Source organism: Dendrobates tinctorius, unplaced genomic scaffold, assembly GCF_039654945.1.
Source record: "Dendrobates tinctorius isolate UK_male_01 unplaced genomic scaffold, ASM3965494v1 ptg000060l, whole genome shotgun sequence".
Taxonomy (NCBI): Eukaryota; Metazoa; Chordata; class Amphibia; order Anura; family Dendrobatidae; genus Dendrobates; species Dendrobates tinctorius.
In genome coordinates, this window is record NW_027361728.1 from 60,613,842 (window position 1) to 60,630,157 (window position 16,316).

The 16,316-nt window shown below is 47.2% G+C and overlaps 1 protein-coding gene across 2 annotated transcripts in view; it reads left to right on the forward strand.

Moving 5' to 3' along the window:
- Positions 1-16,316, forward strand: part of VEPH1 (ventricular zone expressed PH domain containing 1) — a 915,267-nt gene that overhangs the window by 140,274 nt on the left and 758,677 nt on the right. The window lies entirely within an intron of this gene.

Here is a 16,316-nt window from a genome sequence, read left to right on the forward strand (position 1 = left end):
ACATTCTTCTGAAAAGTCTACAGTAAGGAAAAATGGGTTAATGACAAGTTATTATTTGCTTACCTGTCAGTTCCTGTGTACGGTAATAGCATATGTGCAAGAAACCATTAATGACAACAAATAAGCTATGTAAATTTCTTCAAATGTGAGGTGTGGCTTTTGTGCCCTAATTTCTAATGTTCAGTTGTTTATCACCAACTGGTTTAGTGTCCCATGGTTCTTGGTGTCCATTAGCTTAGTATCCCAATCTGTACAGTTCTGTGCTTTGGGTATTTTGTCCCTATCCATCAGTGGTTTGGTATCCATATCATTTTTATCTGATATATTAAAGAGAAAAAAAAGGGTAGTCAGCTTACCTGAGTCTCTGTAGATTATATCCAGACCAACTCCAGGCAGAGCAACCAGAAAGTGCAGAAAAAAAGGAAAAAAAAATCCAGCATAGAGTCTTGACTAGAGTTGAGCGACTTTTGGTTTTTTAGGGTCGAGTTTCATTTCGTGAAACCCGACTTTTCCAAAAGTCGGGTCGAGCAAGATTGGCCGATTATAGGGAAAAGTCGGGGTCGTCCCGAAACACGAAACCCAATGTAAGTCAATGGGGAATAAAAGTCGGCAGTGAGAGTAGGACAGGAAACACACCTACAGTGCCCATTTGAATGCCAAAAGCATCAATTCTTCTTACTTAAGCTTGTCAACCTTAATTAACTTCATAATACAAGTTACGCACTGAAAAATGGGGGTTATTTGGCTAAAGTTGTGGGGGGGTAGGGCTGGCTCCAGGTTTTCATGTGCCCTTGGCGAAAGAGCGCCCCTTTAACACATACCACAACTCATCATGCTCCGATACGGCAGAGAAATAGCGGTATAGTACAATGAAAAATACTTCACTTTTTACATCTCATGACGAGGCCCATCTATTTTCCATACAGAATCATTGGTCCCATATAATGTTTGAAACAGTATATGATGAGCTCCACATAATGCTACAGTATATGTTGGTCCCCATGGATGAAGCTCCACTGTCTTATGGGCCCAAATAATGCTCCAAACATAATGGGCCCCATTTCTAATGCTCTAGTGTATAATGGGCCCTGTAAATGCTGCTCCAGTGTCTGATGTCCACCTTTGGAATGTTCCAGTGTATGGTGGGCCCCATCTATCATTCTCCAGAGTATAGTGCTCCCCAAAAATTGCTGTCCCAACATTGAAAACAATCAAATAAGTCTCCTCGCTAGGGAATTACTGTACTAGTCTGGACTCCTCGTCGTCCCCATCTTCCATCTCACTGCACAGTATTTCAACCTTGCAAGTGCTGTGATCCTGAGCAAGCAGGGGGGGCCCACTCGTTGGCGACGGCACTGGCACAGGGCCCCTGATAGTACGGTGGTGTGTATGATGGCGGGTGGGCCGAACCTGCACTTTCATCTGCAGCTTCCTCTTTGTCACCGTGTAAGATGGAACTGTATATGGGAAGGGTAACCTGAGTTTCATCAGGGTCAGATTCAGGCCGTGTAGCGTGCGAGGGGAATGTAGTGGTCTGGGTCAATGTACCAGCAGATTCATCGAGCAGTGGCTGGGCATCAGTGCACTTGTGTCGCCCCCAGGAGTACGGTCGCCACAGTGGCATTACCTTCCTCCTAGGGAGTGTGATGTCATGCTTGGGAGCAACGAAGGATCTCTCTAGCAGGTTAACTGATTGGGCGGCGTTATTCCCACGAGTCATGACCCTCCAAACAGTGTTCATGAAGGCAAAGTGTTTGTTTTACATGGGCAGTATGGTTGCAAAGCTGAACCTTAAAGGAATGTCCAGAAGGGCACCACCAGGAGTGGAGCCTACGGTTAAATTCGACTCCACCTGGGAAACCTCAACCATGCCAGCTACAGAAAAGATGCACACATTGCAAGCTTAATTCCGTTAACGAACGAGACTCCGTCATGCCCCGCGGTCCGAGTCCGGCTTACTAGAGGGACACGTGAGGCTCTGGCACATGAGATTGGCCAATAACTGGTGTGTCATGCCCTTACATGTCCGTGGCTGCATGTGTGCTACAATGAAAAGGCCAGCGTTTGTCGCTTACAGGTGCAGATAACCCGCTGAACAACGTTAATGATAGGGATCAATGATTACAATTATTACCCGCGAACGATGATTTCCCAGTAAGTGCAGGTCAACCGCAGTTTCGGAATTAGGCCTAACTGTCATTCCTGAAAAAATGAAAAACTTACGTGTGCAAACCACAGATGCTGTAGCTTGCTTAACAGCTCGCCAGCCGTTCTCATGCCCAGTATGGATTACACGTGATTGCACAAAGGTGAGAAAGGGTACCGTATCCCCGGATAACATGTATGGATAGCGTACACATTCAAAATATATGTCAATACATCAGGAGGCAGGCTCAGACGGTGTTAGGCCCAGTATGGCTTGCACGTGATTGCACAAAGGTGAGAAAGGGTACCGTATCCCCGGATAACATGTATGGATAGCGTACACATTCAAAATATATGTCTATACATCAGGAGGTAGGCTCAGACGGTGTTAGGCCCAGTATGGCTTGCACGTGATTGCACAAAGGTGAGAAAGGGTACCGTATCCCGGGATAACATGTATGGATAGCGTACACATTCAAAATATATGTCTATACATCAGGAGGCAGGCTCAGATGGTGTTAGGCCCAGTATGGATTGCACGTGATTGCACAAAGGTGAGAAAGGGTACCGTATCCCCGGATAACATGTATGGATAGCGTACACATTCAAAATATATGTCTATACATCAGGAGGCAGGCTCAGACGGTGTCAGGCACAGTATGGATTTGACGGCCCAGACTACACAGCGGAGGAGCAGGGAGAGGTAAAGATTGCAAATGCTGGGGCCCTGCCCAAGCAAGGGGGGCCCACTCGTGGGCGTCGGTACTGGCACTGGGCCCCTCATAGTATGGCGGTGTGTCTGACGGCGGGTGTGCACCACCACCGTCAGAGACACTTGATTGCACTATGAGGGACCCTGTGCCAGTGCCCGCGCCCAAGAGTCGGCCTACCCACCTGTCCAGGGCAACGGCACTCTCACGGTGTCGTGCGCTAGGTGGTGACCCCGGCCATGGGGGGGGGGAGGCAGCACAGTTAGGGAGTTTTAGAAAGTGGCATATGTTGATGTTGGACATTCAGCTGATGCAAAAGGCGAAATAGGTCAAGTCCCAGGAAGAGGTGGACCAAAGCAAGCCATTTTTCTGTCACCCTATGTGTCATCAGGGGAAGGTGGGACAAAATCCTTGGGAACCCATGCATGGTTCATTTTAATGAAGGTTAGATCATCCACATTTTGGGTTGACAGACGGGTCCTTTTTTCTGTCAGGATTGATCCAGCTGCACTGAAGACTCTTTCCGATAGCACACTTGCAGCTGGGCAAGCGAGCTCCTGTAAGGCATATTGTGCCAATTCAGGCCAGGTGTCCAGTTTAGCGGCCCAATAGTCAAAGGGGTATGACCTGTGTGGGAGAACATCGATATGGGAGGAAAAGTAGTTTGTAACCATAGCTGACAACTGCTGTCTCCTGTCACTTTCCATCGATGCAGTATTACCAGTTGTGTGAGCGGTACTTGAAAAATCAGTCCACAACATTGTCATGAAACCCCTGTCTCCAACGCCACTTCTGCTGTGTGCACCATGAACACCTCTGCCAAGCTGCCCCCGGCCCGTACAGCTCATGTGGGAACCATCACCGCTGCTGTGTGCTGGGAATGCCTCAAGCAACCGATTTATTAGCCAATATTAGGTCAAGGTTCTCCTGTGGCATGATGTTTTGTAATTTGCCTTTATAGCGTGGATCCAGGATGCTGGCCAACCAGTAGTCGTCATCGTTCATCATTTTGGCAATGCAGGGGTCCCTTTTTAGGATCTGCAAGGCATAATCTGACATGTGGGCCAATGTTCTCGGTGTCAATGATGCACTGCGAGTGCTGGTTGGAGGAGCACTTTCTGGCAAATCCACATCCCTCCAGTCACGCACAAACCCTGTACCAGACCTTGCCACGCCAACATTTTCACTTGCCCCACGAGATGCATCCTCCTCCCCTAAGTAATCATCCCCATCATCATCCTCCTCCTCCTCTTCTTCCTCCACCTCGTCCAGGAGAGGTCCCTGAGCAGACAATGGCTGAATGTCATCCAGGATTCCCTCCTCCTCTTCCTCCTCATCAACATTGGCTGCAGACGCCTGCTCCTTAAGGTGCGTCAAAGTTTGCATGAGCAGACGCATAAGTGGGATGCTCATGCTTAGGATGGCGTCGTCTGCGCTTACCAGCCGTGTGCATTCCTCAAAACACTAAAGGACTTTACAGAGGTATTTCTGCTTCGACCACTGCACACCTGTCAACTCCATGTCTGCTCTCAAAGTGCCTGGCCGTGTATCCTCCCACAAATGCATTATGGCCTGCCTCTGCTCGCACAGCCGCTCCACCATGTGCAGGGTGGAGTTCCACCTTGTTGCAATGTCGATAATGAGGCGGTGGTTGGGAAGGTGGAGCAATCGCTGCAGCTTCTGCATACGAACGGAGTGTACAGGCGACCGGCGGATGTGCGCGCACAGTCTTCGCACCTTCTGGAGCAGGGCTGTTAACTCCGGATAATTTTTGAGGAAGCACTGCACCACCAGGTTCAAGGTGTGAGCCAAGCAAGGTATGTGGCTGAGTTTTGAAAGGGCTATGGCTGCCACAAAATTACGGCCGTTATCACTAACTACCTTGCCTGCCTCAAGATGTACACTGCCCAGCCATGACTCAGTTTGTCGCTTCAAGTACTCGGCCAGCACCTCGGCGGTGTGTCTGTCGCCCAAACACATCATCTGCAACACAGCCTGCTGACGCTTTCCACTAGCTGCTCGATAGGGGGACACCTCGTGTGCAACAGTGGCAGCTGCAGATGGAGTGCTCGTACGACTGCGCTCTGTGGACGAGCTTTCGCTTCTGGAGGAGGAGGAGGAGGGTCGAATGCCTACAGCCAACTGTTTCCTGTTTCCTATACCGTGGGCTAGGCAGCACTGTCCCACCACCGCTGTCCCCTGTGGACCCTGCATCCACCACATTAACCCAGTGCGCAGTGATGGACACGTAACGGCCCTGGCCATGCCGACTGGACCATGCATCAGTTGTGAGGTGCACCTTTCCACTCACTGACTGCTTGAGTGCATGGACAATGCGGTCTTTTACATGATGGTGGAGGGCTGGGATGGCTTTGCAAGAGAAGAAGTGGCGACTGGGTAGGTCATAGCGTGGTACTGCATAGGCCATGAGTTCGTGGAAAGCTGCGCTTTCCACCAACCGATAGGGCATCATCTCAAACGAGATTAGTTTGGCAATGTGGGCGTTCAAACCCAGTGTACGTGGGTGAGAGACTGAGTACTTTCTTGACCTACTCATAGTGTCTGGGAGGGTGAGCTGGACTTAAGAGCTGCATATGGTGGAAGTAGCGGTGGACAGGGCGGACTGAGAGAGGGTTGATGATGGTGATGGAGTTGGTGTTCTTTCTGATGGCCTAGATTCAGTATTTCATTGATATAACAGTGGGATTCCCTGCCTTGCAACGACACATCAACATTTGCTGCTGTGCTAACCGGTGGGCTTACAGTGGGGGAAACAATGTAGCGTTGCTGACTACCTTCTTTGTGATCAGTTGCACATGTGGCACTTGAGGTTTGGTGTTGTGTCCACGCTTGCAAGTGCATGGTGGTTAAATGTCTAAGCATGCAACTGGTATTCAAATTTTTCAGATTTTTCCCTCGGCTAAAGGTCTTTGCGCCCTTCTTACAGATAACCTTGGCCTGATCATGAGGATTTTGTTAAAAAAAGTGCCACACTGCACTCTTCCTACTTTGGCAGACATTTTGCGGCCTAGCACGCTGTGATCTTTTGACCCTCTGGACAAGCTGTCCAGCAACTCTTTTGATTTTTGGAACCTGTCTTTGGAGTGCTCCGGGCCTGCCAGATAACAGCTGCTGCGATGTCGATGTCTGCTGTGGATGCTCCTCATCTGAGCTATTGGAAGCAGCACCCTCTTCCCCCAATGGATGCCAATCTGGGTCAACAACTGGGTCATCCATCACCTCCTCTTCAATGTCATGTGCACCTTCCTCTGTGTCACCGTGTATGGTGGTATAGTGTGCGGGAAGGGGCACCTGAGTCTCATCAGGGTCAGAATCTGGCTCTATACACTGCGAGGACAATGTAGTGCTCTGAGTGAATGTACCAGCAGAATCATCTATCAGCGGCTGTGCATCAGTGCACTCCATGTCAGATTCATCTTGGCCTGGGTAATTCACCATTTCACTTGATAATCCAGGCATGGTATGTGAAAACAGCTCCATGGAGTAATCAGTAGTATGGCCTGCGTCATCCTTCAATCTTGGTTGGGGTGAAGGACACAAGGAAAGGTGTGGTTCATGAACATGAGCCTCCAATGACGACTCAGTGCTTTTACTTTTTACAACTTCAGAAGAGGAGGCGATAGAGCTGGAGGCTGAGTCAGCAATGTAAGACAAAACTTTTTCCTGATGCTCTGGCTTTAAAAGCGGTTTGCCAACTCCTAGAAAACTAAGCCTTCAAAGCCTTATGGAGCCAGACGATGATGCAGGCTCAACACCTCCTGCATTCGGTCCTATTTTGCTCTTGCCACTACCATCAGATCCACCACTAACACCATCATTACCAGCTGCCAACCCACGCCCAATTCCACGGCCTCTTCCACCAGCCTTCCACATTTTTTGTAGAAATGTAGACAAAATCCAACAAACTATATAGCAATGTAAAACAAGGTACAAGGTGTCTATAGGACAGGGGAGATTTTGAATTTCTGCACACACTTGTGGACACTGGACACTTATGGATTGTGTGAGGCCCACTGAATATCACAGCGCTATGTCACAGGCTCAATGGCACAGGTGTGAAAAAAGTGACTACAGGATAAGGGAGATTTTGAATTTCTGCACACACTAGTGGACACTGGACACTTTTGGATTGTGTGAGGCCCACTGAATATCAGAGAGCTATGTCACAGGCTCGATGGCACAGGTGTGAAAAAAGTGACTACAGGATCACAGAGATATTGAATTTCTGCACACACTTGTGGACACTGGACACTTATGGATTGTGTGAGGCCCACTGAATATCAGAGCGCTATGTCACAGGCTCGATGGCACAGGTGTGAAAAAAGTGACTACAGGATAAGGGAGATTTTGAATTTCTGCACACACTAGTGGACACTGGACACTTTTGGATTGTGCGAGGCCCACTGAATATCAGAGCGCTATGTCACAGGCTCGATGGCACAGGTGTGAAAAAAATGACTACAGGATCACAGAGATTTTGAATTTCTGCACACACTAGTGGACACTGGACACTTTTGGATTGTGTGAGGCTCACTGAATATCAGAGCGCTATGTCACAGGCTCGATGGCACAGGTGTGAAAAAAGTGACTACAGGATCACAGAGATTTTGAATTTCTGCACACACTTGTGGAAACTGGACACTTATGGATTGTGTGAGGCCCACTGAATATCAGAGCGCTATGTCACAGGCTCGATGGCACAGGTGTGAAAAAAGTGACTACAGGATAAGGGAGATTTTGAATTTCTGCACACACTAGTGGACACTGGACACTTTTGGATTGTGTGAGGACCACTGAATATCAGAGCGCTATGTCACAGGTTTGATGGCACAGGTGTGAAAAAAGTGACTACAGGATCACAGAGATTTTGAATTTCTGCACACACTAGTGGACACTGGACACTTTTGGATTGTGTGAGGCCCACTGAATATCAGAGCGCTATGTCACAGGCTCGATGGCACAGGTGTGAAAAAAGTGACTACAGGATAAGGGAGATTTTGAATTTCTGCACACACTAGTGGACACTGGACACTTTTGGATTGTGCGAGGCCCACTGAATATCAGAGCGCTATGTCACAGGCTCGATGGCACAGGTGTGAAAAAAATGACTACAGGATCACAGAGATTTTGAATTTCTGCACACACTAGTGGACACTGGACACTTTTGGATTGTGTGAGGCCCACTGAATATCAGAGCGCTATGTCACAGGCTCGATGGCACAGGTGTGAAAAAAGTGACTACAGGATCACAGAGATTTTGAATTTCTGCACACACTTGTGGAAACTGGACACTTATGGATTGTGTGAGGCCCACTGAATATCAGAGCGCTATGTCACAGGCTCGATGGCACAGGTGTGAAAAAAGTGACTACAGGATAAGGGAGATTTTGAATTTCTGCACACACTAGTGGACACTGGACACTTTTGGATTGTGTGAGGACCACTGAATATCAGAGCGCTATGTCACAGGTTTGATGGCACAGGTGTGAAAAAAGTGACTACAGGATCACAGAGATTTTGAATTTCTGCACACACTAGTGGACACTGGACACTTTTGGATTGTGTGAGGCCCACTGAATATCAGAGCGCTATGTCACAGGCTCGATGGCACAGGTGTGAAAAAAGTGACTACAGGATAAGGGAGATTTTGAATTTCTGCACACACTAGTGGACACTGGACACTTTTGGATTGTGTGAGGCCCACTGAATATCAGAGCGCTATGTCACAGGCTCGATGGCACAGGTGTGAAAAAAGTGACTACAGGATCACAGAGATTTTGAATTTCTGCACACACTAGTGGACACTGGACACTTTTGGATTGTGTGAGGCCCACTGAATATCAGAGCGCTATGTCACAGGCTCGATGGCACAGGTGTGAAAAAAGTGACTACAGGATAAGGGAGATTTTGAATTTCTGCACACACTAGTGGACACTGGACACTTTTGGATTGTGTGAGGCCCACTGAATATCAGAGCGCTATGTCACAGGCTCGATGGCACAGGTGTGAAAAAAGTGACTACAGGATCACAGAGATTTTGAATTTCTGCACACACTAGTGGACACTGGACACTTTTGGATTGTGTGAGGCCCACTGAATATCAGAGCGCTATGTCACAGGCTCGATGGCACAGGTGTGAAAAAAGTGACTACAGGATCACAGAGATTTTGAATTTCTGCACACACTAGTGGACACTGGACACTTTTGGATTGTGTGAGGCCCACTGAATATCAGAGTGCTATGTCACAGGCTCGATGGCACAGGTGTGAAAAAAGTGACTACAGGATAAGGGAGATTTTGAATTTCTGCACACACTAGTGGACACTGGACACTTTTGGATTGTGTGAGGCCCACTGAATATCAGAGCGCTATGTCACAGGCTCGATGGCACAGGTGTGAAAAAAGTGACTACAGGATCACAGAGATTTTGAATTTCTGCACACACTTGTGGACACTGGACACTTATGGATTGTGTGAGGCCCACTGAATATCAGAGCGCTATGTCACAGGCTCGATGGCACAGGTGTGAAAAAAGTGACTACAGGATCACAGAGATTTTGAATTTCTGCACACACTAGTGGACACTGGACACTTTTGGATTGTGCGAGGCCCACTGAATATCAGAGCGCTATGTCACAGGCTCAATGGCACAGGTGTGAAAAAAGTGACTACAGGATAAGGGAGATTTTGAATTTCTGCACACACTAGTGGACACTGGACACTTTTGGATTGTGTGAGGCCCACTGAATATCAGAGCGCTATGTCACAGGCTCGATGGCACAGGTGTGAAAAAAGTGACTACAGGATAAGGGAGATTTTGAATTTCTGCACACACTAGTGGACACTGGACACTTATGGATTGTGTGAGGCCCACTGAATATCAGAGCGCTATGTCACAGGCTCGATGGCACAGGTGTGAAAAAAATGACTACAGGATCACAGAGATTTTGAATTTCTGCACACACTAGTGGACACTGGACACTTTTGGATTGTGTGAGGCCCACTGAACATCAGAGCGCTATGTCACAGGCTCGATGGCACAGGTGTGAAAAAAGTGACTACAGGATCACAGAGATTTTGAATTTCTGCACACACTTGTGGAAACTGGACACTTATGGATTGTGTGAGGCCCACTGAATATCAGAGCGCTATGTCACAGGCTCGATGGCACAGGTGTGAAAAAAGTGACTACAGGATAAGGGAGATTTTGAATTTCTGCACACACTAGTGGACACTGGACACTTTTGGATTGTGTGAGGCCCACTGAATATCAGAGCGCTATGTCACAGGTTTGATGGCACAGGTGTGAAAAAAGTGACTACAGGATCACAGAGATTTTGAATTTCTGCACACACTAGTGGACACTGGACACTTTTGGATTGTGTGAGGCCCACTGAATATCAGAGCGCTATGTCACAGGCTCGATGGCACAGGTGTGAAAAAAGTGACTACAGGATAAGGGAGATTTTGAATTTCTGCACACACTAGTGGACACTGGACACTTTTGGATTGTGTGAGGCCCACTGAATATCAGAGCGCTATGTCACAGGCTCGATGGCACAGGTGTGAAAAAAGTGACTACAGGATCACAGAGATTTTGAATTTCTGCACACACTAGTGGACACTGGACACTTTTGGATTGTGTGAGGCCCACTGAATATCAGAGCGCTATGTCACAGGCTCGATGGCACAGGTGTGAAAAAAGTGACTACAGGATCACAGAGATTTTGAATTTCTGCACACACTAGTGGACACTGGACACTTTTGGATTGTGTGAGGCCCACTGAATATCAGAGCGCTATGTCACAGGCTCGATGGCACAGGTGTGAAAAAAATGACTACAGGATAAGGGAGATTTTGAATTTCTGCACACACTAGTGGACACTGGACACTTTTGGATTGTGTGAGGCCCACTGAATATCAGAGTGCTATGTCACAGGCTCGATGGCACAGGTGTGAAAAAAGTGACTACAGGATAAGGGAGATTTTGAATTTCTGCACACACTAGTGGACACTGGACACTTTTGGATTGTGTGAGGCCCACTGAATATCAGAGCGCTATGTCACAGGCTCGATGGCACAGGTGTGAAAAAAGTGACTACAGGATAAGGGAGATTTTGAATTTCTGCACACACTAGTGGACACTGGACACTTTTGGATTGTGTGAGGCCCACTGAATATCAGAGTGCTATGTCACAGGCTCGATGGCACAGGTGTGAAAAAAGTGACTACAGGATAAGGGAGATTTTGAATTTCTGCACACACTAGTGGACACTGGACACTTTTGGATTGTGTGAGGCCCACTGAATATCAGAGCGCTATGTCACAGGCTCGATGGCACAGGTGTGAAAAAAGTGACTACAGGATCACAGAGATTTTGAATTTCTGCACACACTTGTGGAAACTGGACACTTATGGATTGTGTGAGGCCCACTGAATATCAGAGCGCTATGTCACAGGCTCGATGGCACAGGTGTGAAAAAAGTGACTACAGGATAAGGGAGATTTTGAATTTCTGCACACACTAGTGGACACTGGACACTTTTGGATTGTGTGAGGACCACTGAATATCAGAGCGCTATGTCACAGGTTTGATGGCACAGGTGTGAAAAAAGTGACTACAGGATCACAGAGATTTTGAATTTCTGCACACACTAGTGGACACTGGACACTTTTGGATTGTGTGAGGCCCACTGAATATCAGAGCGCTATGTCACAGGCTCGATGGCACAGGTGTGAAAAAAGTGACTACAGGATAAGGGAGATTTTGAATTTCTGCACACACTAGTGGACACTGGACACTTTTGGATTGTGCGAGGCCCACTGAATATCAGAGCGCTATGTCACAGGCTCGATGGCACAGGTGTGAAAAAAATGACTACAGGATCACAGAGATTTTGAATTTCTGCACACACTAGTGGACACTGGACACTTTTGGATTGTGTGAGGCCCACTGAATATCAGAGCGCTATGTCACAGGCTCGATGGCACAGGTGTGAAAAAAGTGACTACAGGATCACAGAGATTTTGAATTTCTGCACACACTTGTGGAAACTGGACACTTATGGATTGTGTGAGGCCCACTGAATATCAGAGCGCTATGTCACAGGCTCGATGGCACAGGTGTGAAAAAAGTGACTACAGGATAAGGGAGATTTTGAATTTCTGCACACACTAGTGGACACTGGACACTTTTGGATTGTGTGAGGACCACTGAATATCAGAGCGCTATGTCACAGGTTTGATGGCACAGGTGTGAAAAAAGTGACTACAGGATCACAGAGATTTTGAATTTCTGCACACACTAGTGGACACTGGACACTTTTGGATTGTGTGAGGCCCACTGAATATCAGAGCGCTATGTCACAGGCTCGATGGCACAGGTGTGAAAAAAGTGACTACAGGATAAGGGAGATTTTGAATTTCTGCACACACTAGTGGACACTGGACACTTTTGGATTGTGTGAGGCCCACTGAATATCAGAGCGCTATGTCACAGGCTCGATGGCACAGGTGTGAAAAAAGTGACTACAGGATCACAGAGATTTTGAATTTCTGCACACACTAGTGGACACTGGACACTTTTGGATTGTGTGAGGCCCACTGAATATCAGAGCGCTATGTCACAGGCTCGATGGCACAGGTGTGAAAAAAGTGACTACAGGATAAGGGAGATTTTGAATTTCTGCACACACTAGTGGACACTGGACACTTTTGGATTGTGTGAGGCCCACTGAATATCAGAGCGCTATGTCACAGGCTCGATGGCACAGGTGTGAAAAAAGTGACTACAGGATCACAGAGATTTTGAATTTCTGCACACACTAGTGGACACTGGACACTTTTGGATTGTGTGAGGCCCACTGAATATCAGAGCGCTATGTCACAGGCTCGATGGCACAGGTGTGAAAAAAGTGACTACAGGATCACAGAGATTTTGAATTTCTGCACACACTAGTGGACACTGGACACTTTTGGATTGTGTGAGGCCCACTGAATATCAGAGTGCTATGTCACAGGCTCGATGGCACAGGTGTGAAAAAAGTGACTACAGGATAAGGGAGATTTTGAATTTCTGCACACACTAGTGGACACTGGACACTTTTGGATTGTGTGAGGCCCACTGAATATCAGAGCGCTATGTCACAGGCTCGATGGCACAGGTGTGAAAAAAGTGACTACAGGATCACAGATTTTGAATTTCTGCACACACTTGTGGACACTGGACACTTATGGATTGTGTGAGGCCCACTGAATATCAGAGCGCTATGTCACAGGCTCGATGGCACAGGTGTGAAAAAAGTGACTACAGGATCACAGAGATTTTGAATTTCTGCACACACTAGTGGACACTGGACACTTTTGGATTGTGCGAGGCCCACTGAATATCAGAGCGCTATTTCACAGGCTCAATGGCACAGGTGTGAAAAAAGTGACTACAGGATAAGGGAGATTTTGAATTTCTGCACACACTAGTGGACACTGGACACTTTTGGATTGTGTGAGGCCCACTGAATATCAGAGCGCTATGTCACAGGCTCGATGGCACAGGTGTGAAAAAAGTGACTACAGGATAAGGGAGATTTTGAATTTCTGCACACACTAGTGGACACTGGACACTTATGGATTGTGTGAGGCCCACTGAATATCAGAGCGCTATGTCACAGGCTCGATGGCACAGGTGTGAAAAAAATGACTACAGGATCACAGAGATTTTGAATTTCTGCACACACTAGTGGACACTGGACACTTTTGGATTGTGTGAGGCCCACTGAATATCAGAGCGCTATGTCACAGGCTCGATGGCACAGGTGTGAAAAAAGTGACTACAGGATCACAGAGATTTTGAATTTCTGCACACACTTGTGGAAACTGGACACTTATGGATTGTGTGAGGCCCACTGAATATCAGAGCGCTATGTCACAGGCTCGATGGCACAGGTGTGAAAAAAGTGACTACAGGATAAGGGAGATTTTGAATTTCTGCACACACTAGTGGACACTGGACACTTTTGGATTGTGTGAGGCCCACTGAATATCAGAGCGCTATGTCACAGGTTTGATGGCACAGGTGTGAAAAAAGTGACTACAGGATCACAGAGATTTTGAATTTCTGCACACACTAGTGGACACTGGACACTTTTGGATTGTGTGAGGCCCACTGAATATCAGAGCGCTATGTCACAGGCTCGATGGCACAGGTGTGAAAAAAGTGACTACAGGATAAGGGAGATTTTGAATTTCTGCACACACTAGTGGACACTGGACACTTTTGGATTGTGTGAGGCCCACTGAATATCAGAGCGCTATGTCACAGGCTCGATGGCACAGGTGTGAAAAAAGTGACTACAGGATCACAGAGATTTTGAATTTCTGCACACACTAGTGGACACTGGACACTTTTGGATTGTGTGAGGCCCACTGAATATCAGAGCGCTATGTCACAGGCTCGATGGCACAGGTGTGAAAAAAGTGACTACAGGATCACAGAGATTTTGAATTTCTGCACACACTAGTGGACACTGGACACTTTTGGATTGTGTGAGGCCCACTGAATATCAGAGCGCTATGTCACAGGCTCGATGGCACAGGTGTGAAAAAAATGACTACAGGATAAGGGAGATTTTGAATTTCTGCACACACTAGTGGACACTGGACACTTTTGGATTGTGTGAGGCCCACTGAATATCAGAGTGCTATGTCACAGGCTCGATGGCACAGGTGTGAAAAAAGTGACTACAGGATAAGGGAGATTTTGAATTTCTGCACACACTAGTGGACACTGGACACTTTTGGATTGTGTGAGGCCCACTGAATATCAGAGCGCTATGTCACAGGCTCGATGGCACAGGTGTGAAAAAAGTGACTACAGGATAAGGGAGATTTTGAATTTCTGCACACACTAGTGGACACTGGACACTTTTGGATTGTGTGAGGCCCACTGAATATCAGAGTGCTATGTCACAGGCTCGATGGCACAGGTGTGAAAAAAGTGACTACAGGATAAGGGAGATTTTGAATTTCTGCACACACTAGTGGACACTGGACACTTTTGGATTGTGTGAGGCCCACTGAATATCAGAGCGCTATGTCACAGGCTCGATGGCACAGGTGTGAAAAAAGTGACTACAGGATCACAGAGATTTTGAATTTCTGCACACACTTGTGGACACTGGACACTTATGGATTGTGTGAGGCTCACTGAATATCAGAGCGCTATGTCACAGGCTCGATGGCACAGGTGTGAAAAAAGTGACTACAGGATCACAGAGATTTTGAATTTCTGCACACACTAGTGGACACTGGACACTTTTGGATTGTGCGAGGCCCACTGAATATCAGAGCGCTATGTCACAGGCTCAATGGCACAGGTGTGAAAAAAGTGACTACAGGATAAGGGAGATTTTGAATTTCTGCACACACTAGTGGACACTGGACACTTTTGGATTGTGTGAGGCCCACTGAATATCAGAGCGCTATGTCACAGGCTTGATGGCACAGGTGTGAAAAAAGTGACTACAGGATAAGGGAGATTTTGAATTTCTGCACACACTAGTGGACACTGGACACTTATGGATTGTGTGAGGCCCACTGAATATCAGAGCGCTATGTCACAGGCTCGATGGCACAGGTGTGAAAAAAATGACTACAGGATCACAGAGATTTTGAATTTCTGCACACACTAGTGGACACTGGACACTTTTGGATTGTGTGAGGCCCACTGAATATCAGAGCGCTATGTCACAGGCTCGATGGCACAGGTGTGAAAAAAGTGACTACAGGATAAGGGAGATTTTGAATTTCTGCACACACTAGTGGACACTGGACACTTTTGGATTGTGTGAGGCCCACTGAATATCAGAGCGCTATGTCACAGGCTCGATGGCACAGGTGTGAAAAAAGTGACTACAGGATCACAGAGATTTTGAATTTCTGCACACACTTGTGGAAACTGGACACTTATGGATTGTGTGAGGCCCACTGAATATCAGAGCGCTATGTCACAGGCTCGATGGCACAGGTGTGAAAAAAGTGACTACAGGATAAGGGAGATTTTGAATTTCTGCACACACTAGTGGACACTGGACACTTTTGGATTGTGTGAGGCCCACTGAATATCAGAGCGCTATGTCACAGGTTTGATGGCACAGGTGTGAAAAAAGTGACTACAGGATCACAGAGATTTTGAATTTCTGCACACACTAGTGGACACTGGACACTTTTGGATTGTGTGAGGCCCACTGAATATCAGAGCGCTATGTCACAGGCTCGATGGCACAGGTGTGAAAAAAGTGACTACAGGATAAGGGAGATTTTGAATTTCTGCACACACTAGTGGACACTGGACACTTTTGGATTGTGTGAGGCCCACTGAATATCAGAGCGCTATGTCACAGGCTCGATGGCACAGGTGTGAAAAAAGTGACTACAGGATCACAG